This window comes from Pristis pectinata, chromosome 3, assembly GCF_009764475.1.
Source record: "Pristis pectinata isolate sPriPec2 chromosome 3, sPriPec2.1.pri, whole genome shotgun sequence".
NCBI classification, from domain to species: Eukaryota; Metazoa; Chordata; class Chondrichthyes; order Rhinopristiformes; family Pristidae; genus Pristis; species Pristis pectinata.
Window position 1 is genome coordinate 106,700,987 of NC_067407.1, and position 26,549 is coordinate 106,727,535.

General features: G+C 40.3%; 1 protein-coding gene across 2 annotated transcripts in view; it reads right to left on the reverse strand.

The window, feature by feature from the left end:
- The window catches only part of rd3 (retinal degeneration 3, GUCY2D regulator), a 78,991-nt gene extending 57,682 nt beyond the window's left edge, over positions 1-21,309 (reverse strand). The window contains exons 1-2 of one of the 2 annotated variants that reach the window (XM_052010897.1): positions 12,983-13,005; positions 12,602-12,834 (exon numbers count right to left, since the gene is read on the reverse strand). The gene's annotated coding sequence lies outside the window, so the exon portion shown is untranslated. Of the gene's footprint in view, positions 1-12,601; positions 12,835-12,982; positions 13,006-21,240 lie in introns of those variants that run through there. The other variant, XM_052010898.1, reaches the window with a different exon arrangement.
- Between the last annotated feature and the right edge of the window lie 5,240 nt (positions 21,310-26,549).

Consider the following 26,549-nt stretch of genomic DNA (forward strand, 5'->3'; position numbering starts at 1 on the left):
AGTGAGATCTGTGACCTTCTGACATCTCACGTGTGCCTGGACAGCTTTGCCTTTTGAGGTCAAGGTCATGATCACTCTTAGCTTCCTCACTTCAGGTTCATTCAGTTCGATGGTGCTGATCTCTGCCACGTCTCGTATTTTTTGCTCACTGCGTTCTTAGGGACACACTAACCCACCACACTCAAGAAGAGAAGGCTTCATTTGCTCTTCCTTCAACCCACAGGAGCAGACAGAGTGAGTAGGAGACCTGTCCAAGCAGCATTAGGATGACACATAATGCTGTTTTAATACCATTAAAGTGTACTAAAGTGATTTTTGGGCCATGTGTCTCAGAAAATGTTCCAGCCTCTCCTACCACTTGTTTTTTTCATTGGGACATTTGACAGGAACTAAATTTGATGACCCCAGAAAAAGATACTGATGTCAAAATATGTGATTAACCCACCCCTGATTGCATGCATGTAGCATACCAACTTTGTGCCATTTTCTCATTCTGTTGACTTCATCATCTGTATGTAAAGTAGTTATTCCTTGGTGGTGTCCGTTTCCACATTGTAGCCAATGTGGATGCTGCATACACAAGACAGCCAGTTTCCAAGTGCATTCCCTAAAGTGCTTTCTTTTGTGAGCCTTTGCCTGTCTTATTGCTCCTACACGGTACGACCCCAGTGACTACAACATAGCTGGTGCAAGATTCAGTGAAACTCAACAGTTAATGTGTCAAGGCCTCTAGGATTCATTTAGTCCTATCGAGAAAAGGCAGCAGAACTAATGCTTCGTCATACACTCTCCCAGATTGTGTGTGGTAGCATAGATTCCACTTATCCCTGCCGTGCTCATGGACATGGATTGCACATCAGAGTCATCTGCAATGTTGTCAGCCATTGCTCTACTGCCCTGGTAGCCACTGCTCAACTCTAGCTGGCAGTCAAAGGCATCATGTCAGAACATTGGGCACTATACTCTGCTCGTGAGCACACATCAGTCATCCGAGGAAGTGGAATCTCTTTCAATTCCAGTAATGGGTAGCGATGTTAAAGAAGGGATCACTCTTAGTTGTTTTCATTATCTTTGTTTTGGTGATTCTCTCTTAACTTTCCTTATGGTAGACCTTTGTTTGTCCTTTTTTACTTCCAAAGATATTTTTCTGCTCTTCATTCTTTTCAGGTGAGTGGGACGGCTTGGCAGATTAAAGCAGCTGGACACCGGATTTTGGCTGAGCACTGCAGGAGACACACGGGCCTCCATCACAACCGTCAATCATTCCTAAAGCACAATTGTGTTCTGTCCCCTAATTCCCTGTGTTGTCTATTCCATCTTTGCTTAACCATTTCCCATGTTCCAATCTTCTCACCCCCATCATTATTCCTACTTCTGTCTCCTTAGCTGCACGACTCAATGTTTGTATTCCTCCATTCCTCTTGCTCCATTTCACTCACCTCATTTAAAACTTTCCACCCACTCTCTCAACAAATAACATTTTTAAGGAAACGTAATTAGAATAAAGTTAAAAATCCTCTCCCTCCCTCCCTCCCCTCTGGACACACAGTTGCTATTAGTGAGAATCTGTATCACATAGGATTGGACAGCATTGATCTTTTAAATGTCAGGTAGAAAATTAACTAGCATGACAATTTTGTTGAAGTATCAATGAATGAGAAAGCAAATGCTTTCACCTCTTTTCTTTCACTTTTTTAATGTCTGTGGAGCAAAATAAAAATGGTACAGCACACCTTGTCAATTTTCTTCTCCAGTTCACTCAAACACACAGCCTTTCTGATTTTTTTTTAAAGCACCCCATCTCAATTTGCATACAGTAAATTTTTAAGTTTGTCAGATTTTTTCTCAAAATTATCTGATTCATAGTTACTGGGCTGAAACTGCTAAGGTATAAAGCAAATTATTCCACGCTTCCCTGTCAATAATGCACACTGGGAAATTAGATACGGCAATGCTCAGAATGCACGATCAAAGCTGAGATCAGAATCATGGTTCAAGCCTACAAATAAAAGCATAATTTAATTATCAAATTGTATTATCTTACTGAGAAATGCATAATTTTATATTTATTTTACCTAAGACTTTGTTTTGGATCTCAGCAAGCTTGTTTATTGGGAAGAAATGATGTATTAAAGCAATCAGGAAAGGTTTTAAGCAATATACAGGAAGCCAATGAGACAGTGTAATCTCAGGGTACTAAACTACAAAATGAATTACTGCCTCACACTGTCTGACACCTTTAGTTGGTAACACAATCAGCCCATCAGCACTCAGAGGATTAAACATATGATTTCTGATGCCGACTTTTGCATTATCACATCCTCTTCTCTGTTCCTGTTAGGATAATTTTTGTTCCTAAATTTGTTTCTTGTCTGCTGACAAAGATTCTTATGAAAGAATATACTGGTATTTTTCTGTGAAGAAATTCAGTTTCATTTTGAACTGTCTGCTTTTTGTTGAACCACAGACTGTTGGATTGTTACATTTATCAATCTAAATCACCACAGCTTAATCTATAGAGTTTGTACTTGAGTGTGTCAAACATTCAACACTTACCAAGCATCAGGGTGAAATTAGTTCCCACCATCTATGGAATTATATAGTCACTCACCCCACTAATCTATTATAACTCTAATCTCCATCATTCTAATTTATTACCTTTGTGACCAATGGTGACAACTGCATTAAAATAAAGTGAATTAAATGTGAGAATGAAATGGGTCTGGATTTCAAAAAAGCTTCCTTACTCCAACACCAGCCAGGAGAACCAAGCAGTGTAGCCATTCCTATGTCTCCAGGTCCCTCAGGCCTCCTTTTTCCCCCCAGAGCATGACCTTCTCACAGGGGGCGAGCCTACATCAAGGGCATGGCCATATCTTGCTTACAAAGTGGTCAATTAATTAAAGCACATAAGAAGAATTAAAAATGCAGCAATCACTTTTAGTATTTTTTTCCCCCGAGAGGACAAGAATATAAAAGCAAGGATGTAATGCTGAGGCATTGGTTAGACCACATTTGGAGTATTGAGAGTAGTTTTGGGCCCATATCTAAGGAAGAATGTGCTGGCATTGGAGAGGGTCCAGAGGAGGTTTACAAGAATGATCCAGGGAAAGAAAGAGTTAATGTATGAGGAACATTTGATGGTTCTGGGCCCGTACCCACTCAAGTTTTAGAAGGATGAGGGGTTTGGGGTGGGGGGGTATTCTCATTGAAATCTACCAAATATTGAAAGGCCTGGATAGAGTGGACGTGGAGAGGATGTTTCCAGTAGTGGGAGAGTCTAGGACCAGAGGGCACAGCCTCAGAATAGAAGGACATTCCTTTAGAACAGAGACGAGGAGGAATTTCTTTGCCAGAGGGTGGTGAATATGTGGAATTCATTGCCACAGACAGCTGTTGAGGCCAAGCCATTGGGTATATTTAAAACAGCAGTTGATAGGTTCTTGATTATTAAGGGCATCAAAGGTTACGGGGAGAAGGCAGGAGAATGGTGTTGAGAGGGAAAAATAAATCAGCTATGATTGAATGATGGAGCAGACTCGATGGGCTGAATGGCTTAATTCTGCTCCCATGTCTTAAGGTCTTATCATCTTATTACAGTCACCCACCCATGAGCTGAACACCATACTACAACTACCTTAAGGATTCTTTGAATTTTAGAAGAAAGCTCAGTAAATTACTGATAGCACGTGGGGAATGAGCAGAGGGAAAGACTGAAAAAGGGTTGCCCTGCAATATGGAGGCATCCCATGTCACTTTGTTATTTGGATCAGTCGAGATCACTGAGCATAAGCAGAAGGTAGTATCACCAAATTAAAATCATAAATCTTTGTCACCAAACAGAACACTGGAAGAACTCAGTGGGTCAAGCAGCATCTGTGCAGACAAAAGGTGTAAGTGGACGTTTCAGGTCAAGACCCTGTGAGAGGGAATAGGAAAGATTGCCACTATAGTAGTAATACAAGGGGGTGGGACAGAGGCTGATAGGTGAGAGGCAGAACCAGGTGGGGAGGGGATGAGGGGCAGGTGGAGGGAAGGGATGGGAAAGATGAACAGAGGGAGAAGAAAACTAGGTAGACAAGTGAGTGTGTATGGGAGGAGAGCACTGGGAGCGTGGGTTACCTGAAACAGGAAAATTCAATGATCGTACCATTGGGTTGTAAGTTACCCAAGCAAAATATGAGATGTGTTCTTCTATTCTTTTTTTTAACCTCTCAGTAGCAATGGAGAAGGCAGCTATATCACGTCTTGAATGTGACCATCTTAATAGTCTGATCAGTGTTGTAAAATCTACTATTCTGCTAGTCAGTATCAGAGCAAGAGTTATCTATTCTGCCAACTACCATAAAGTAATAAAAATGAGGTCAGTTAAAACACGCCAGTTCAAATCAGTTGGATTAACCTGCATTAATCTTCCTGCTCATTAACTTAAGGTTCTGGGACGTGAGTTGAAAGTGAGTTCAATTTTATTTTGACATGGCTGGAACACAAAAATACTTCCTTGTTTGTAAATAGCTTTATGCTGTCTTGGCTCATCCATAGAAGACGGGGTGGTTGTAGATGGAGCATATTCTGCCTGGAGGTCAGTAGCCAGTGGTGTTCCACAGCGATCTGTTCTGGGACCACTGCTCTTTGTGATTTTTATAAATGACTTGAAATGAGGATATGGCAGGGTGGGTTAGTAACTTTGCAGATGACACAAAGGTTGGTGGTGTTGTGGATTGTGTAGAAGGTTGCTGTAAGTTACAACAGGACATTGATAGGATGCAGAGCTGGGCTGAGAAGTGGCAGATAGAGTTCAACCTGGAAAAGTGTGAAGTGATACACTTTGGAAGATTGAATTTGAAGATAGAATACAAGGTTAATGCAGGACTCTTAGCAGTGTGGAGGAACAGAGGGATCCAGGGGCCAACGTCCATAGATCCCTCAAGGTGGCCATGCAGGTTGATAGGGTTGTTAAGAAGCCATATGGTGTGTTGGCCTTCATTAGTCAGGGTACTGAGTTCAAGAGCCGCAAGGTAATGTTGCAGCTCTATAAAGCTCTGATTAGACCACACTTGTTGTGTTCAGTTCTGGTCGCCTCATTATAGGAAGGATGTGGAAGCTTTGGAGTGAGATTTACCAGGATGTTGCCTGGATTAGAGACTGTCTTATGAGGATAGGTTGAGTGAGCTAGGGCTTTTCTCTTTGAAGTGAAGGAGGATGAGAAGTGACTTGATAAGAGATGTACAAGATAATAAAAGGCATAGATCAAGTGGACAGCCAGAGATTCTTTCCCAGGGCGAAAATGGCTAAGACAAAGGCGCATAATTTTAAGGTGATTGGAGGAAGGTAAAGGGGAGATGTCAGGTAAATTTACTTATTTATTTTTTTTAAAAACACAGAGTGGTGGGTGTATGGAACACACTGCAGGCAGAGGTGGTGGAGGCAGATACGTTAGGGACATTTAAGAGACTCTTAGATAGCCACATGAATGATAGAAAAATGGAGGGCTGTGTGGGGAGGGAGGGGGGGTGGGGAAGAAGGGTTAGATAGAGCAGAATAAAATGTCAGCACAACATCATGGGCCGAAGAGCCTGTACTGGGCTGCAATGTTCTATGTTCTATGAATGGAATGTGATCAGTGCCATATAAATGCAAGCCTTCTTGTCTTCCTATTATCAAAGCATTGATAATATTAAACTATCAAAAATATCCAAATTAGGCAAAATTTGGGGAGTTTGTAACTCACTGGAGGTGTATTATATTGCTGAAATTCAGTTTCTTACTCTTACCCTTGCTTTAATAACAGCTCAGTTCTTCTCAAAGCATCACAGTAATACAAATTATTTTACCTAAACTCATTTACAATGGACTTACACCAAAAACATACAAGTGTACTATAGGTACGAGTACAAATTAGTCTTTTTGTTTCATTGCAAACATTAACAATCATAAATCAGCCTAGGGAAAGAGATGAAAACATTACATGGTTACTGCAGGAACAACCTCCAGGGGTTCTTCCGAGACCGAATGTATAATCAGTCTGACCTTTTCAGCAAATTGATCACGTGTTTACAATAAGCAGACTTTTTTTTTGCCACAAAACAAATATAAAGTCAATCAAAAGCTATTCTAAAAATCTTATTCCAAGATCACACTTCACCTTCTGCACCTGCTCAATACACAATGGTCATCAAATACTTTCTAATGATACGGGCAGGATAAGGAACAGGGGGCAGGTGACCTATCAGGTGATAAAACCCTTTAAGGAGATTCCATCTCTATTTTAAGAAATTTCTAATTTTTCACTCATAACCTTTAGATTTCCTGAGCTTCAGGAGACCTGGAAGTTAACAAGGATAGAGAATGCAGGGGCAACAAACAATCCGCTGGAAGACCTCAGCAATTTGAGCAGCATTTGTGGGAGGAAAGGAATTGTCAACATTTCGGGTCGAAACCCTGCATCAGGACTGTCTGTTGCTCCAGATTCCAGTCTCTTGTGTCTTTCTAGAGAAGGTAGGGGTCCTGATCACACTTTCAGAGTTACATTATGATAGGAAAAATGAGCAGTGAAAACAGACGTCAAATTGTATAATTTTAAAACAAGTCCAAGAATAGCATTGATGATGGCCAACAGATTAATGAAGAAACTAATAAAGCATATGGAATCCTGTGGCTTTATAAATGCCCAGTGCAAACTTCAGAAAGCAATGCTAAAAATGGATTAAAATCTGATCAGGCACCAGCTGGAGTGATTCAACACATTGCAGTTCTGGGAGGATGAGGAAGTCTGAGCTGGTACACAAGATTTTTACTAGAATTGTTCCAGGGAGAAGGAATGAATTGTTCCACAAAGAAACTGGAGAGGTGGGAGTTGTTTACTGTAGACTAGAAAAGATTAAGAATACAACTGAAAGAATGGTTCAGACAGAGAAAATAAAGACAAAGTGTTTACATAGTTTGAAGGATTGATAAGCAGAGAACACAGATTTAGTATGATTGACAAAAGAATCAGAGGCAACATAAAGAAAAAAACATTTCATTCAATGAATGGTGAAGTTTTGGAACAGTCTGAAAGGGTGATTGAAGTCATCTTAAATGGGAATTGGGTAAATACTTAGGGAAAAATATTTCAGAGTTATGGGAAAAAATGAGATTAAAGAGAATTAATGTGATTATTCCTTGAAATAGCTAGCATCAACTCAGTAGGCCAATTGTCCTCCTTCTGTGCTGTTCTACACTGTCATTCTCTGTTCAGCCATTTGATAAATGAAGAGTCTATTGTTTGTGATGGTGGTGGAAAGATAAGTATTAGCTAGGAACTCAGCAATCTTTTATATCTACTGGAAAGGTAAGAGGCCCCAGCTTAATGCCTCAACTGAAAGACTGCACTTCCAACAGTGCAGTACTCCCTCACTGCTGTAATGGGTTATTAGTCTACATTTTGGAGCCTCTAAAGTCAATGTATAAAAGCTGACAAAACTACCACTGAGACTCAGTTGATTTCTAATTTAGGATGCAGTCTGAGCCTCTTAAAACAGAATGCATCAGATATTGGAAAGTACTCAGCAGGTCAGGTAGCATAAATGGGGAGAGAAACATAAGTGATGTTTTAGGTCAAGGACCCTTCGTCAAAACCGGAAAATGAAAAAAAATAAGTGTGTTTTAAGTTGCAGAGAGGGGAAGAGGAGCAGAGAATGGAGGGAATGTATGTAAAGACATACAGACCAAAAGTTGTCAAAGTAAAAGTTACTTTAAAAAACAGCATTATGGTCATGGAGTCTTACAGCATGGAAACAGGCCCTTCAGTCCAACTCGTCCATGCCAAGTTACGTACCCGAGTTAATCCCATTTGCCTGCATTTGGCCCACATCCCTCTAAACCTTTCATATCCACGTACCTGTCCAAATGTCTTTTAAACATCGCAATTGTACCCGCCTCTACCACTTGCTCTGGCAGTTCGTTCCATATACCGACCACCCTGTGAAAAAGTTGCTCCTCCAGACTCCTTTAAATCTTTCCCCTCTCACCTTTAACCTATGCCCTCTAGTTCTACACTCCCCTACCCTTGGAAAAAGACAGTGACCATTCACCTTATCTGTGCCCCTCAGCCTCCTACGCTCCAGTGAAAACAGCTGCTGCCTATCCAGCCTCACCTCATAACTCATGGCCTCCAACCCCAGTAACATCCTTGTGAATTTTTTTTTGCACACTTTCCAGATTAATGGCATCCTTCCCATAGCTGGGCAACCACAAATGCACATAATACTCCAAGTGTGGTCTCACCAATGACTTGTACAGTTGTAAAGACAGTTAGAGACAGAAGGGAAAAGTGCCCGGATTACATGACCACTTTGTGTAGCACTTCAGTTCGCAGGGGCAATCCTGAGCTTCCAGTCACCTCCACTTTAATTCTTCATCCCATTCTGGCTTGTCTTTAGCCTCCTACATTACTCCAATGAAGCCCAGCAAAAGTTCAAGAAACAACACTTCATCTTCTGAGCTTGTTCCAGCCCTCAGGTCTTAATGTTGAATTTAATCATTTCAGGTGACAACCTCTTCTCTTTCTACAGATTTAGTTTCCAGTTTCAATGTTTCTTTATTTCTTCTGTCTAACTGCTGGCTTTTAAAATAATCATCACCTTGACATCTTTGAGAAGCACCGTCTGTTGTCTCCACTCCTCTGTCTGCAACATAAAACACATCTGTTTTCTCACTTTTCCAGTTCTGATGAAGGGTTTTTGACCTGAAACCTTTCCTCTCTCCACCCACGTTGCTTGATCTGCTTATTGCTTCAAGTAATTTTTTGTAAATGAAGCCTGTCATTGACCATTTGTGAAACTTGAAGCAGTCTAATATTTGGCTCCACAGGGATCTCTTGTGAGAGCCCAATTAAGTGCACGTTTCTAGTAATCTGCACCCATGGACAAGAGCTAATATGAATGGATAACAAGACAAAGAGTCAACCACGTCCACAACTGGTTCCAATAAGCCTGTTCACCTACTTCAGAATAATAAGACTGTCAACACACTGGAACAAAGTTAAATTAAGTTAATGAAGATGATATGTGAAGGAGAAATCTAAGGCAACAGGCCTTTCATATTTTTACCTCTAACTATCCTGTTGAGCAACACTTCAGTAAATCTTTACTTGTGAGACTAGTAATCAAGTCCCAGCAAGTTTGAATTTGTTCCATCAGATCAGACAATGGATCCATTCTTATCGTTACTCCACCCTGCTATTTCTGGGTTTATATTCTTGCCTGCTTCCTATCACAGGGTCAAGCTGATAAGCCACAGTTAATTATTTCTTTAAACTTCGGAATTAAATTAATTTAATTAACCATATTCCTCATAAATTTATACTTTCAACTAAGAGTATTGCTTAACATTAAATTGAAAACAATCTGTACGCTCGACCACAGGCCAAATGTTAAAATATGGCTCTGTGTCACAAAGTGACAGACCAGCTCATTGTTCTTGTTGACCTTGAATTCATCTTGTTGATGTTTTAATTGTTGTGTGCTGTAACTGGACTAAAAGTAGTCGTTACCACACCAAAGCAAGATGAAACCCAAGGAATTCAGGAATTTGGGAGATATTCAGCAAGTCAGACAGCATCTGTAGAAAGAGACAATTACCATTATAGCTCGACCAGCACTGATGGGCAAACCCCAGAGAAGCACCTTAGATGGCTAGTCACCCAGTTACAGCATTTCTCTTGTAGTTCTGACCATATTCTGCCAAAATTACGGTGTATCAGCAGAATCACAACGCAAAAGAGGGCCAGTGGCTCCAAACCTTCCATAATCCCTTTGTCATTGGAATGTATATATTGTACATGTTGCTTGATGATAATTAGCAATGTTAATCTGAAGAATAAAGAAGATTGTTTCTTGGAAATCCTATATTGTTCCAGAATGATATCACAGAAGTTATGAATTAGAATAAAGTATTTATTTTGGCTTTATCACCACTGTTTTGCAAAATGTCAGATGGCAATGAGGTGGCATACAGGAGTGAGATAGATCTGCTGGTTGAGTGGTGTTGCAACAACAACTTCGCACTCATCAGCAAGACCAAGGAATTGATTGTGGAATTCAGGAAGGAGAAGTTAGGAGAACACACACCAGTCTTCGAGGGATCAGTGGTGAAACGGGTGAGCAGCTTCAAGTTCCTGGGCATCAACATCTCAGAGGATCCACCTTAGGCCCAACACATTGATGCAATTACAAGGAAGGCATGCCAGCAGCTCTACTTCATTAGGAGTTTGAGGAGATTTGGTCTGTCACCAAAGACTCTCGCATATTTCTACAGCTGTACTGTGGAGAGCATTCTGACTGGTTCCATCACCACCTGGTATGGAGTCTCCAATGTGCAGGCCACAAAGGTTTGTAGACTCAGCCAGCTCCACCCTTCCCACCATCAAGGACATCTTCAAAAGACATTGCCGCAAGAAGGTGGCATCCATCATTAAGGACCCTCACCATCCAGGACATGTTCCCTTCTTGTTACCACCATCAGGGACAGATACAATGTTTCAGGAACAGCTTCTTCCCTTCTGCCATCAGATTTCTGAACAGTCCATAAACCCAGCCACGTTATTCCTCTTTTGGAGTATTCATTTTTTTTGTAACTTAGTAATTTTTGTCTTGCACTGTACTGCTGCTGCAAAACAAATTTCATGACATGTCAGACCTGATCCTGAATCTTGATCCTGAAACAATTTTTTTTTTAAAACATTTTTCTCTTGACAAAATTAACTGCTGTCATGTTTTATTTTCAGATCCAGTGATCACAGGATCACTACATGTTGAGGATTTCCTGTCATACATCAAAAATTAGTACTCCTGTATATCTGACAATGGAAGCTCGATTTCTCTGCAGTTTCAATTCTGTGATGCACAAATTAGCTTTATTTTAGAAATTTGCTTGAATTGACAAGGTTTGTTGAAAAAAAGTAAAATTTATTTCTTTCATATTTGTATAAAACTGGGAAAAGTAAAGTCAAAAGCCAAATTTTCCCATGAACTCATAATAGTGTGCATTTTCACTAGAGTGTTTAGCTCTCACAAGCACAAAAAGTTTTCTGGTGTATTTACTCAAATAAAAGTCTTTGAGTAAACTTTGAACTATCAATGAAAATAGCATTAATCACATAGATCAATCTTAAGAAGCACTGCAGCTCTCTTTAACATCGCAGTACTGAGTGAGTTGTTCACAGAAGTTATTTCAGCAATTTTAAGCATGAAGCAGACCACATCATTTAAATGGTTAAAAGAAAGTACCTCCACAAATTCAAGCCCAAAGTATTTGCGTTCTCAATGGTAAAATGCCTCCAGGCCTATATATTGGTGGACAGTAAGTGTAGGCATATTTTCAGTCATGACAACTCAGTCAAGAACTACTGAAAACACAACAGCAAATGCAAAGGAAATTTACATCTCAGTCTTCCAAGTCTGCATTTCTTTACCTTATAGCAAAAGCAACAGCTATACTCATACACTGTGTATCATTTTATCTTTCCTTTTATTATTTTATCCTGTCCCAGTGTAGTGATTTGCTGTATTTAAAATTAACTCGACCATGCTCCAAACATCTTGCAATTGTGAGTCAAAGGAGTTACTTTATATTTTTCATTAGATGTTTATGAATGTTAGTCATTTGAATTCACAGCTGCAGAAGTATGAAAACAGAAAATCTATTATTGTCTTTGTAATAGGAATGACTTGCGTGAAGTTTTCAGAAATATTTTGTACATTGTCTGCTTAGCACAAAGTCAATCTGCCCTGCTGGGGCACTTTATTGTGTAGATCTGAATTGTAATACTTACTTTAGCTCATAAAAATTTATAAATCATTTACCTTGTAGTACAGTACATACCTGCAGTAAAAATAAGAACCATGTTCTAAAGAGAAGTATGTGTACCTATATATAAGGGTGCAGCAAACTGTATTCTTGCCTTTGGGTAAAGAACACAATTACTATTTCAGAGATAAATATTTTTAGTTTTTGAGAAAGAATTATTGAGAAAACATAGGTGACTGATGAAATTTGGAACCACCTGCTTCCCAGAGTCAAAGGCTCTAGCAGATAACATTCAGTGCATTGTGTCTTAATAGGGGAAAGGTAACACTAATCGTCATTTACTACAATTCTGCAAGTTGGCAATCATTGTGTTTTTTCATTTACAGCTTCACCAGGCAGCTATCATTGTCAGATCTCATTCTCAGATTTAACTGTTTATCCACATTATTGATAGAATATTACCGAAGTACAAGAAGCCATTAAGTTCATGCTGTTTGCGCTAATCCTGTAAAGAGCTAAGACAAACTCAGTTGTTGCATCCTTTTATCCACATTATAAAATAAATGGGATTTCTTACCAGAAGCAATGCTCATATCACAAGTACAAGATAATCATGAAAATGGCCATTTGGTCCATCCAGAAAGATCCTAAGATCTTCTATTGGAAAGGTAGATCACTTTTTATATTAAGTAGTAATTCCCTGTACAAGTCCTGTCACTACCTCTTCTAAAGTTGTCCCCCTGTACCTCTTGCATAGCTTAATCTAATACTACAGATTAACTTTTCTTACAACTTTAAAATGCTTGTTTACCTTAATCAGTTTGTCTCCAAGGTTCCAAACTGAAAATATCATTTCTCAAGTCTTTCCTCAATTTAGATGATGTACACTTAATCTTTGGCTCTTCCCTAGTCTGTCTCCAGTCCTTCAATGTCCCTCTTGTTCCTTGGTGACCACAAATGGATACAATATTCAAGTACAAATGCCTAGTGCACTGTAAAGTTTGATCATAACCTGACACAAAAACAAAGGATGGTCAGGCACATCTGCAAAGAGGGAAAAAAAGTTAATGTTTAAGGTCAATGAAATTATAACAGAAAGAGGAAAAGCCAGCAAGGGGGGGGGGGGGGGGGAGAAGGTAGAGGTGGGAGTGATGGAAGAAGGGAAAGACAGAAGTTTTTGCTGCCATGTTACCTATTTTGTGAAACACAATTCCATCCATGACTTATTTGTTTGATATAGATTTAAATGTCACAAGATTAGTTTTAGTACAATGCATGGCAACATAGAACCCCATTTTTTAATCTGAGCTTCTCAATGTTGAGTTCCTTATATTGTTCAGGTAAGCTCATCCTTTTTCCAGCAAGGTCAATAATTACTCATGCGGTTTCTTGGTACCTTTTACTGCATTCAAGACTCTCTATAAATACAAATTGATAACATTATTTATTACAAACACATTTCGTTAACTAGATCAAGCTTCTCTATTATTCATTTTAAATACAGTTTTCAATGTACTTAATCACAGATTGTCCCTACTGCTTCTGTTTCTCTTTTTTAATCTTTTTCATACTGCTTTGCTCAAGAGTAATTTCCTCTACACGATGCCAGGAAAAGATGGTAATGCCACATGACTAGCTTTTTTTTTAAAAAATGCTTTCGTTTCCCAACTCACCCAGCCTTCTCTCAGAAGGGACAAGACGCTTAACCTGGCCTGATGCTGCATTCTGTCATTTATGCTTCTTTCCTAAACATCTCACTTTAAAATAGTCTGCATTAAATATCAACTGCCATTAATCTGCTCACGTACATAGAGAACAAATGATCATGGCATTAAATGCCTGTGTGAGTACTGGCTATTTATTGTACTCACCTTCAGATATAGAGCGATGGAGTAATGATAATGAGGAACTTCAATTATTCAGATATAGACTGCGATAGGAAAAGCACAAGGGGAAATAGAGGGAGTTTCTAAAGTGGGCTCAGCAAAATTTTCTTGACTGGTATACACCGTTCCATTTTTTTATTCCAAATAAAAGACAAACTATATACAATTATAAAACAGTGCAAGCCTTTACATTCTTGTACAGATCATTCATTAGTGTTACCTTTTTATATTAAAAAAAACACAGCACCAATGCCACGTATGTGGCTCCCTGGGGGCTACCCAATCCCGTATTTACAATATTTAAGGGGCTTTCTCGCCTGGCCCTACCCCTTCCCTCCTCCTCCAGTGGCAGAAGCCGCCTAAACTAGTCCTTCCCCACCGAGCCCTTGCATTGACTGCACCCAGCTTCAGTGTGTCCCTCAGCACGTACTCCTGCAGCCTGGAATGTGCCAGTCGGCAGCATTCCCCTATGGACATCTCAGCGCTGGAAGACCAACAAGTTTCAGGCAGACCAAAGGGAGTCTTTCACCGAGTTGATGACCTTCCAGCAGCAGTTCATATCCATCTCTGTGTGTCTTCGGGAACAGCCCATAGATCAGAGAATCCTCTGTTACACAGCTGCTGGGGATGAACCATGACAAGGACCCTTGCATCTTTCGCCACACCCTCCTCACAAACCCACAGCCCGCAAAGAGGTGGGCAACCGTCTTGTCCCCAGTGCAGTCATCCCAGGGGCAGCGCATGCTGGGACTTATGTTCCGACCATGCAGGAAGGATCTGACTGGGAGAGCCCCTCTCACCACCAGCCAAGTGAGGTCTTGGTGCTTGTTGGTAAGTTCTGGCAATGAGGCGTTCTGCCAGATGGTCTGGACAGTCTGGTCAGGAACCACCCCACTGTATCCATCGAGTCCTTCTCCTGCAGTGTCTGCAGGATGTTCTATGATGACCACTGCCTGATGGACTTGTGGTCAAAGGTGTTGGTCTGGAAGAACTTTTCCACGAAGGACAGGTAGTGCCGCAGCATCCAGTTGACTGGGACGTTGTGTGGCCACGGGGCCAGGCCCATCCTTCGCAACAGCAGGGACAGGTAGAAGCTCGGTACATAGTGACACTTGGCGCCCATGTACTTGGGTTCCACACAGTCTGATGCAGCCACAGACGAAGGTGGTCATCAGGATGAGGGCGACACTGGGGACACCTTTACCCCCATTGTCCAGGGACTTGTGCAAGGTGACCCATTGGACCAGCTCCATCTAAGATCCCCAGATGAACCAGAAGACGGCATGGGTGATTTTCAAGCCTGAGGAGCAAGGAACAGGCCACACCTGCGACAAATACAGCAGCCCTGAGAGCACCTCACACCTGATGACCAAGTTCTTCCCAGTTATCGATAGGGAACGCCGTTCCCACAGCCCCAGTTTCTGCTTCACCTTCCCAATCCAGTCCCGCCAATTTTTGTTGCACGGCCCAGCTCCTCCGAACCAGATCCCCAGCACCTTCAGATAGTCGGGCCTGACGGCGAAGGGGACGTTGGATCGGTCGGGCCAGTTGGCGAAGAGCACGGCCTCGCTCTTCGCGTGGTTCCATGTTTTACAGACATCCATAAATTGATTTTGTCCATAAGTCAGAAAAAACAGAAGTCACTGGATATAGCAACCGTACCTCCACAGTATTATAGTGAATGGTATCAAAAGCACATAAGACTGATAAGAACTATAACAATTACTAAAAGTAGAGGGAGAGGAAACCAGTTCTGCTATTCATAAGAACGTATGAAAGAATGTATGAGTGAATGTATGTAAGAAAAAGAAAGAAAGGACATACATCAGACTTTCAAATTTAATATTATGGGAGGTCATTTGCATAATGTCCATAAGTCAGGCATTTCTAACCCAAGGATAGCCTTATTTCAGGGCCAGCAAGGAAGATAGAATTGCTGGACTTAGTTCTGGAAAATGAGCAAGGCGAAGTGCAACAAATATTGGGTGGGGGGAGGAGAAACACCAAGGAAACAGTGATCGAATATACAAAGTTTAGAATAGCTATAGAAAAGGATATAGATAACTGCAATGTAAAAAGACATTCAACTGGAGAAGGGCCAGTTTCAAATGAAGAAAGAACAGATCTGGCCTAAGTAAATTGGAATCAAAGTTTGGCAGCAAAATAGGTCTATCTGCTACAGTCTAGATCCAGCCCCAAGAGGGGGAAGGGCAGTGAAGTGAAAACTGGAGCCTCCTGGATGACCAAGAATAGAGAGCAAAATAGAACAGAAAAAAAGAGCAAATAACAATTACCAGATAGTTAACCAAGTAAGAAACAGAATAATTGCAGGAAGCTCAGAGGGGAAGTTAAAAAGGAATTAAGATGGCCAAAGAGAGTATGAAGAAAGCCTGGTAGAAATTCAAAAATATTCCATCTGCATTTGAACCATGTTCTAGGAGGCAAGGTGGTGAGGCCAGAAACAAAATCCACATGTGGAGGCAGAGGGAATGGCCGAGGTACCAAATGAACACTTTATATCAATCTTCACCAAGGAAGAAGATGCTGCTGGCATCTCAGCAGAGGAAGGTGTAATCAAGGTAATGGAAAGGCTAAATATTGATAAAGAGGAGATACTAGAAAGGCTAACTACACTTGAAGTGATTAACTCACCTGGTCCAGGTGGAACGTATCCTCAGATGCTGAGAAAAGTAAGGGAATAAACTGCAGAGGCTCTGGCCATATAATCTTTCAAGCATCTATAGATTCAGGAATGGGAAATTCCAGATGTTATAACTTTATTTAAAAAAATAATGTTGGAATAAATCAAGTACCTACAGATCTGTTAATTTAACCTCACTCGTGGGGAGAATTCCAGAAACAATAATCAGGGACAGAATCCATAGACAAGTATAGATTGTTTAGAGGAAGTGAACATGATTTATTAAAGGCAAATTGTATCCAATTAGATTGAGTTTTTTGGTGAAATAACAGAAATGGTCGATGAGAAAAATGCACTTAACGTGGTTTAATGGGACTTCCAAAAAGCATGTTTGATAAGATGCTGCATAATTTGTTTATCAATAAGATTGAAGGCCATGGAATAGAAGGGTCTACGTCAGTATAGATAGGAAATTAACTAAATAACAAGGATCAGAGTTGTAGTGAAGAGCAGAACCAGCATTCAAAAGAGAGAATGAGGTATCTGTGACTGACTAGGGAAGTCAAAAACAGCATAAAAGCAAAGGAGAGGGCATACAATACTGCAAAAAAAATTTAAAAAGCAGGAAGTTAGGAGGATTGGAAACTTTTAAAAAAACTAACAGAAGGCAACAAAAGAAAAGCAATATGGGGAGAAAAGATGAAATATGAAGGTTACCTAGCCAATAATATAAAAAATACCAAAAGTTTTTTCAGATATATAAAAGAGTAAGAGAGGCAAGAGTGGACATCAGACCACTGGAAAATGACACTGGAGGGATAGTAATGGGGACCAAAGAAATGGCAGACTAACTGAATAAGTATTTCGCTTCAGTCTTCACTGTGGAAGACACCGGCAATGTGCCAGAAATTCAAGAGAGTCAGGGGGTAGAAGTGAGTGAAGTCACTATTACTAAGGAGAAGGTGCTTGGGAAACTGAAAGGTTTGAAGGGGGATAAGTCACCTGGACCAGATGAACTACACCCCAGGACTCTTAAAGAGGTAGCTGAAGAGATTGTGGAGGCACTAGTGGTGATCTTTCAAGAATCACTAGAGTCAGGAGTGGCTCCAGAGGACTGGAAAATTGCAAATGTCACTCCATTCATTAAGAAGGGAGGGAGGTAAAAGACAGGAAATTATAGGCTGGTTAGCCTGACTTCAGTGGTTGGTAAGATTTTAAGAGTCCATTATTAAGGATTAGGTTTCGGGATACTTGGAAGCACGTGATGAAAAAAGCCAAAAGTCAGCATGGTTTCCTTAAGGGGAGATCTTGCCTGACTAAGCTGCTAGAATTCTTTGAGCAAGTAACAGGCAGGATAGACAAAGGGGAGTCAGTGGATGTTGTTTACTTGCATTTTCAGAAGGCCTTTGACAAGGTGCCACACGAGGCTGCTAAACAAGATAGGAGCCCATGGTATTACAGGAAAGGTACTAGCATGGATAGGAGATTGGCTGACTGGCAGAAGGCAAAGAGTAGGAATAAAGGGGGCCTTTCCTGGTTGGCTACTGGTGACTAGTGGTGTTCCCCAGGGGGGTCAGAGTTGGGTCTGCTACTTTTCACGTTATATATTAATAATCTGGATGATGGAATTGATGGCTTTGTGACCAACTTTGCAGATGATACAAAGATAGCTTGAGGAGCAGATAGTGTTGAGGAAGCAGGGAGTCTGCAAAAGGACTTGGACAGGTTGGGAGAATGGGCAAAGTGGCAGATGGATACAGCATAGGGAAGTGTATGGTCATGTACTTTGGTAGAATAAAGGCATAGACTATATTTTAAATGGGGAGAGAACTCAGAAATCGGAGGTGCAAAGGGACTTGGGAGTCCTAGTGCAGGATTCCCTGAAAGTTAACTTGCAGGTTGAGTCAGTAGTAAGGAAGGTAAATGTAATGTTAGCATTCATTTTGTGGACTGAATGCTAACATTGCATTCAGTCATAAAAGCAAGAATGTGATGTTTTTCAGATCAGAGGCAAGTGTACAGTGACATAAGTGGACATTGACATAAAGTGACATAAGTGACATAAGTGACATAGGAAATATGCTTTTACCAAATGAGTAGTTAGCTGGAAGGTGCCACCAGGGCTAGTAGTGGAGGCAGATTCAACTTCGCTGTTCAAAATGGATCTAGTTAAGAAGCTAAAAAGCAACAAATTTGCAGCACTGTTGGATGAGGGCAGGGAGAGCAACCAGCTGGAGTTGACAGGCCAAATAGACTCCCTCCATGCAATAACCAGTGTTTCCCTGATTCTGTAATTTGGTTTTACAGAAGTCAAAAGAACTGTATGTGCAGAAGTGAGTACAACTCGTGAACAATGTAAATGCAGATATTTAGCACAGACAAGGCAAAAGGCAATTCTTCCCTCATTCTGTAATCTATGCATTGCCTTTACCAATTCCATTACTCCATTTAGTTTATTATCTTAATAACATCAATATCAATTCTACTGTCCCATATTATTTGGCATCTTAACATAAAAGCCTGTGTAAAATAGTTGCCCAATTTATTTTTTGATGATCATTTTACATTTATTCTCTCCTTTTCACTGCCACTCAGCCTCAGAAACATCCACTTTGTTCCATCCATCCCTCCCACACACCTTCAATCGAAAGCTAACTCACTTTCTCACTTCTCCAGTTCTGGTGATGAGTCTCAGACTTGAGATATGAACTGTTTCTTTTTCCATAAATGCTGCCTGGTCTGCTGAACATTCCCAGCATTTTATGTTATTACCACTGTTTTATGGAACTTTGCAAGGGAACTTGTCTCACAGGTAATCATCCCTGCACACTCCTGCGACAACTGAATCTCTACATCACAGTGCCAGACTGGGCCTAATTAAGGTAAGCAGATCTGGGTGTGATTCTTAACCAGGACTGCTCCACTCAAAATTTGAGTTTATGTAGCGCCTTTAACCTTGTTTAAGATCCCAAGGTGCTCATTGGAGTATCATCAGTTTAAATTAAATAAAATAAAAGCAAAGAATGAGACACTAGGACAGAACAAAAGCAAAGGAGTAGATTTCAGTGAGAGGTGGAGGATTTTTTTTTAAAAAAGACACCAAATTCCAGAGCCAAAATGGTGACACCCCATTATAGAACCGACATAAATAAAAAGAGGATGGAGGTCATTTATGCAGTTATCCTGACCACCCTCACAAAGAAACAGCTGATGGATGTATTAGCTTACAGATTTTAAGCAGCCTTCTCCAGCTTGGAGACCTATTCTGACAGAGCTGCACTGTAATATTAACCTCTTTTCAAATGCAATTGACTTGGGCATTTACAGAATGTTTTTATTACAAGGTTCCTGTAATTAGTCTTTTTTGCAGAATGAAAATTTGTTTCCTTTCTTTAAAGTAGGCAGGCATAATCTGTACTAAAATGTTACTAATATACTGTCATGCTAGGAATAAAAAGTCACTGAACATCTTTATAGAATCACAGAATGGTTACAGCAGGGAAGGAGGCCATTCGGCCCACTGAGTCTGTGCTGTCTTAGTGCAAGATCTAGCTATTTCCACTTCCCTGCTATACCCCTTTTAGAACTGTGTCTTTAGTTTTCTTCTTACCAAAAATACTACACATTTCTCAGCATTAAATTTCACCTGCTCCTATCTCTCCATTCCACCAGCCTGTCTATACCTTCTTGAAGCTTACTGTTATCCTCTTCAGTACACCATCTGCAAATTTGGAAACTGTGCCCTGTAAACACAGGCCAAAATCATCTATATCAAGACAAACGGTGGTCCTTGTACCAACCACCCCCCTGCCCCCCCCACCCCAGGAAACTCTACTGTACGCTGCCCTCTAGTCCAAAAAACTACTGCACACTATTATTTTCTGATTCCAGAGACAAGAAACTGCAGATGCTGGAATCTGGAGCAACACACAAGCTGGAGGAACTCAATGGGTCAGGTAGCATCTATGGAGGGAAATAGATAGTCGATGTTTCATTTCAAAACCCTTCATCTGTTTATTTAACCAATTTTGCATCCATGCTGCCACAGTCTTGTTTAATCCATGACCTTCAATCTTAATTACAAGCCTGTCATATGGCAACTTATCAAATGCCTTTACCAGTCCACATACCACATCAACTACATTTCCCTCATCGGCCCTCCCCGTTACTTAAACTGTTAAAGTTGGACAAAATTTGCCTTTAATAAGTTCCTGATGGATTTCTCTAAACATCAGAATCAATCTGCACTAATCAATCACAAGTAACATTTAATTCTGTCCTCGACTATCATAACCAGAATGTCCCCACCACCAAGGTTAAACTGAACAGTTTCTAGTAACGGAGGTTAATGCTACACCCTGTATTAAGCAAGGACATAACATTTGCAATTTTCCATTCCTCAAGCACTATGCCTGAGTAAAATTAATTTTGAAAAATATGAAGTCAGAAGAACTTAATTACCATCTTTTTTGGGGATTATTTATCATATAGTCAGTGCTTTGGTCTAAATGGACACATCATACATCAGGGATTTTAATGGTCCAATTGGAAGGTGCATTCAAGGAAAGAAAATGCACTTTCATCCAAAACAGATGCAATTTCAGATTTTATAAGAACAACCAATTCCTGTACAACCAGACTAAAGAGACAAACGTTACACTGTTTGTAGCAATAGTTGCTAGATAAAGAAAGAAAAAAAACATTTGTGAAAACTAAACTCAGAAATTAGTACATGTGCATATCCAAGAGCTCCAATATGCTCTTGCAAGGCTAAATATCTAGATGTGCCATCCTATTCAGTATTCTGCTGTGTAAGTATTACAACACATCCTATTACAAATCCCGAAGCAGTCAAAAAAAATTAGACTATTTTATATGCTTAAAAACAATCAAGCAACACTCATCTAAGACATGAATACTTACTTCAGGATCATACATAAATATCTTGATAGAGGACTGCAGTATTTTCAAGAATAGAAATATAGGCCCAAGTATATTTAACTATACTACCCCCACAACACATTGTATTTTGAATACCTTCTCAACCCATCCACTCCCTCTGCAATGTCCAACTGCTTGTCGAATACAGAACCTTGGAAGAGTCATACTTTTGGATTGGGAGCCAAAGGAATCACAGGACTCCAAAGTTTGGTTCCCAATCAGCTTGGACCACTCAAGTTTCACTGAAGATATTAACTGTAAATTCAAAGCTGAATGTCCATTGGATTCAAAATGTAACATTTTTATCTGCAGTGCCTGTATCATGATTCAATGTGCTAAGCTGAAGGAAGAGCAGAATGTGGAACAGTACCACCTGGACTGCTCTACACCTGTCATATTTCTGGAAAATATTGATTGCGGAAGGGCTGTTATGCTGTCTTTGATTACCTTTCAAGTCATGACATTGGCCCTGATGTCTGGGGAAATCTTGGCATTTCTTACGTAGCTGTGAGCGATATTTCTGTGCACATATGGAAGTTGGTGGGGAATCCACACTAACAACCTGTATCAGCTTAGACCTAGCGCATGGAGTGCTTCTCCATTCATTTCAAAGGAAGCAAAAGGCTGCAAAGAGGCAAGGTTCACAGTCATTAATTCAGAATTTTTCTTTTTAAATGAGTCTGTTAGATTTTTAGCTATTTGTTTTAGTTTATGACTTCTTGAAAATATTTAAATATTGTAATTGCTTGAATCTAGTTTTGAATGCCTCTGAATGCTAGAAACAATTCCCCGCCTCTGCCCCCCCCCCCCCACCACCCCCTTCTTCAGCTGCCAGCTAATCTGGAGGCATGGCATAGTCAGCCCCAAGAGTTTCATATTTTTTCGGTGATGCATTTTCGGTCTCCCACACCATGCAGCAGCATAATATTGAACCATTTGATTTTTATTAACTAAGTGTCATGCAAAAAGTGAAATTTAGCCAATTTAGTTGATCATAAAGTCTCAACTTTAATAAATAATCTTGTGAAGACACAGCATATGGGAGAATAATGAAGTTAAAGGAAGTGGGCGGAACTCAAAAACATCAACCATGAGACATGCACAGCCGGATAATCCATATGTTAGCATTCATTTTTCACAACATGACAGATACTATTCTTGGAACAAGAAAGTGAGAGAAGCAAAATCTGTGCAAGGTGTTGGTTTCAACTTATGGATCATTAATCAACCTCCTTAGCAAAGATGCTGAAATTGAACTAATCGCCGATTTTCTTTCTAAAGTTCTGACATACATTCAGGTGTTTATTTTTAAGAAGCTAGAATTACCAAATCTACTGTTTCAGGGGGAAAACAGAAATAAAGGAAAATTTGATGCAATTCGAATGTTTTCATAATTTTATTACTTCTCTTTACACCTACTGATTCCTGGTTATGTAAATGAGAGAAAAGAGAATTTCTCACTGGATGGAACAAAAATGTGCAAATATCTTAAATAACAGCCATGACATAGATAGTCAGTCACTGACAAACCTTTACAAGCAGCTAATGGCAAATTGTCACATAACATTCATTTTCTTATAGAAATCAATTTAACCCAAATGAACTTGAAATTAAGAGGGATTGGGTACTGATATTTACCAGGGTTTAAGCTGTACAACAGTGGTAGCAACTAACTCAGAATGAGTCATAATCCAGGCACACAACACTTATTGTATTGGATAAGGTTGGATAAAAGGAAAACCAGACTATTGCCACTAGCAGCAGGAATAGAGAATTTCACTATAGGACACTGCAAAATGTAAATAAGCAGGTAAACTTGCTGAATTCCAAATTGTAAAGATATTTTAATATATTTTATCACTTTAATCTTTTTTGAATTAAGGTTTAGTTTCTTTCACTTGGCAGTAGAAGCCAGAACCCTGGTTAGAAATCAGTCTGAAAAGACTGCATTGCACCTTTTGGATGTATTTTGACTGAAAGATCAGTTCAAAAAAAAAACTGCTGAAAGCCGAGTTCTTGCTTGGTCATTAAAACATTACATTTAAATGTGTTTAATACCTAGAAAGGGTTAAGAAAACAACAGAAGCAAGTGTAATATTTTTGCTGGAAAACTAAACTAAAAACAGGAACTGTCTGAAAAAAAAACTCAGGTGAGGCAACTTCAATAACCTTCCTACCATCACAAGGTCAGAAGTGGAGATGTTTGTTGCTGATTGCACAATGTTCAAGCCCACTCACAGCTCTTTGAAACATAGAAAATAGCAGTGGTAGGAGGCCATTCTGCCCTTCAAGCCAGTTCCACTATTCAGAATGATCATGGCTGATCATCCAGTTCAGTACATATGAACTATATTCAACTCCTTGAACATATTTAAGAATTTAGTCTCAATTGCCTTCTGTGGTTGAGAATTCCATCTGAATCATTCATATGTATTGTGACTTCCTGGGGTCCAAGCAATGAACCCTGGGAGCCTCACATTTCACTCCCTGCCACTCAGAAATGGACCAGTTTATTCCTACTCTTTGCTTCTGTCTGTCAACCAGTTTTCTACCCAGGTCAGTATACTATCCTCAATTTGACATGCATCAATTTTACACCCCAGTCTCTTCTGTGGGACCTTGGTCAAAGAATGCTGAAAGTCCAAATAGCCCACATCCACTGGTTGTTGCCCAACCACTTTACTGATTACATCTTCAAATATTTCAGTACATTGCTTCAGTATGATTTCCTTTTTTTTAAAAAAAATCCATGCTGACTTTTAACTGATTGTGTCACACTTTCCAAATGCTCTGCCATTATATCTTTAATAATACTCAAGCATTTTCCCCAGTGCAACATCAGGTCAACAGGTCTATAATTTCTGGGTTCTCTTTCCTTTAAGTAGTAGAGTTACATTAGCTACTCTCCAATCTGGAAGAACTGATCCAGAGTCCAGAGAACATTGGAAAATGACCACTGATGTATCCACTTGTCCAGGGCCATTTTCTTAAATACTCTGGAATGTAGTCTGTCAGGCCCTGGGGATTTATCATCCTTCAGTCCCACTAAAAAGAGAACCAAGGTATTTGTTCAGTTCTGATGCAGGGTTTCGACTTAAACATTGACAATTACTTTCCTCCCACAGATACTGCTCAATCCACTGAGTTCTTCTTGCAGATTGTTTGGTGCTCCCATTTCCAGTATCTGCAGTCTCCTGTGTCTCTTTGTTCAATTGGGTCTGACATTTCTGTGTTTCCCATTATATGTTCCCAACTATGACTGTTATATAGAATTCAGTAATCTTTTTCACTTCATATTATCCAAGGATGCTTTTACAATCAGTTTCTACATTTCTGCAAACTTACTCTCACACCTTATTTTCAGCCTCAATCAATCCCTTCGTTCTTTTGCCGAGTTCTAAACTGTCCTCAGGCCAAGTTATACATCTCCTCCATGAATTGGTCCTTATTTCCTTCATCAGCCTCATCTGAGCCACCCTACCCATTTCATTTTTGTGCCAGACAGGAATGAACAATTGAGGTAGTTTATCATTGCGCTTCTTGTCAATTCACCATCAACCCTACAAGTAACATTTTCCAATCTACCTTGGCCAATTCTTGCCTCAAACCACTGCAGTTTATTTTGATTCCTAGGGTCATTAACTTCAGAAAGAAGGGAGTGCACATGCTTCTGTTTACATCAATGGTGCTGAGGTTGAGAGGGTTGAGAACTTCAAGTTCCTGGGAAGTAACATCATCCATGGCATGTCCTGGTCCAACTACATAGACACCATGGCCAAGAAAGCTCATCAGCACCTCAACTTCCTCAGAAGGAGAAAGAAATTTGGCATGTCCCTGTTGACCCCCTCTAATTTTTCCAATTGATACTCTATAAAAAGCATCCTAAGCATCACAGCTTGGTACAGCAACTGCTCTGCCCGTGACCACAAGAAACTGTAGAGAGTTGTGGACACGGCTCAAGATGTCACAGCTTCCCATCCATAGACTGTCTATACTTTGCTGCCTCAGTAAAGCAGCCAGCATAATCAAAGATCCCACCCATTCTCTTCTCCCCTCTCCCATCAGGCAGAAGATAAAAGCTCAAAAACACGCACCACCAGGCTCAAGGATAGCTTCTACCCACTGTTATAAGACTATTGAACAGTTCCCTGGTATGATAAGATGGACTCTTGACCTCAATCTACCTCATTATGACCTTGCACCTTATTGTCTACCTGCACTATAAATGTAACATTATTTTGGATTGTTATTGTTTTACCTTGTACTACTTCAATGCACTGTTGTAATGAATTGACCTGTATGAACAGTGTACAAGTTTTTCCCCACTGTACCTCAGTATATGTAACAATAATAAACAAATTTAAGGTCTTGACTCTGTGTCACTCTCCATTTTAAAACACAGAACATTACAGCACAGTATAGGCTCTTCTGCGCACGATGTTGTGCCGACATTTTATCCTGCTCTAAGATGCATCTAACCCTTCCCTCCCACATAGCCCTCCATTTCTCTATCATTGATGTGGCTAAGATTCTTAAATGTCCCTAATGTATCTGCTTCCACCACCTCTACTGGCAGTGTTCCATGTTCCACACACCCACCATTCTATGTTTAAAAAAATACTTACCTCTGACATCTCCCCCCCCACCCACCCCCCATACCTTCCTTCACTCACCTTCAAATTATGCTCCTTGTGCGAGCCATTTTCACCCTGGGAAAAGTCTCTGACTGTCCACTCAATCTATGCCTCTTATCATCTTGTACACCTCTAGCAAGTCACCTCTCATCATCCTCCTCTCCAAAGAGGAAAGCCCTAGCTCATTCAACCTATCCTCATCTGACATGCTCTCCAATCCAGGCAGCATCCTGGTAAGTCTCCTCTGCCCCCTTTCTAAAGCTTCCACATCCTTCCTATAATGAGGCGACCAGAACTAAACAATACTCCACAAGTGTAGTCTGACCAGAGTTCTACAGAGCTGCAACATTACCTCATGACTCTCGAATGCAGTACCCCAACTAATGAAGGCCAACACACCATACGCCTTCTTAACAACCCTTTCAACCTGTGCAGCAACCTTGAGGGATCTATGGACGTGGACCCCAAAATCCCTCTGTTCCTCCACACTACTAAGAGCTGCCATTAACCTTGTATTTTGCCTTCAAATTCGATCTTCCAAAATGTATCACTTCACACTTTTCCAGGTTGAACTCCATCTGCCACTTCTCAGCCCAGCACTGCATCCTATCAATGTCCTGTTGTAACTTACAGCAACTTTCTACACTATCTACAACA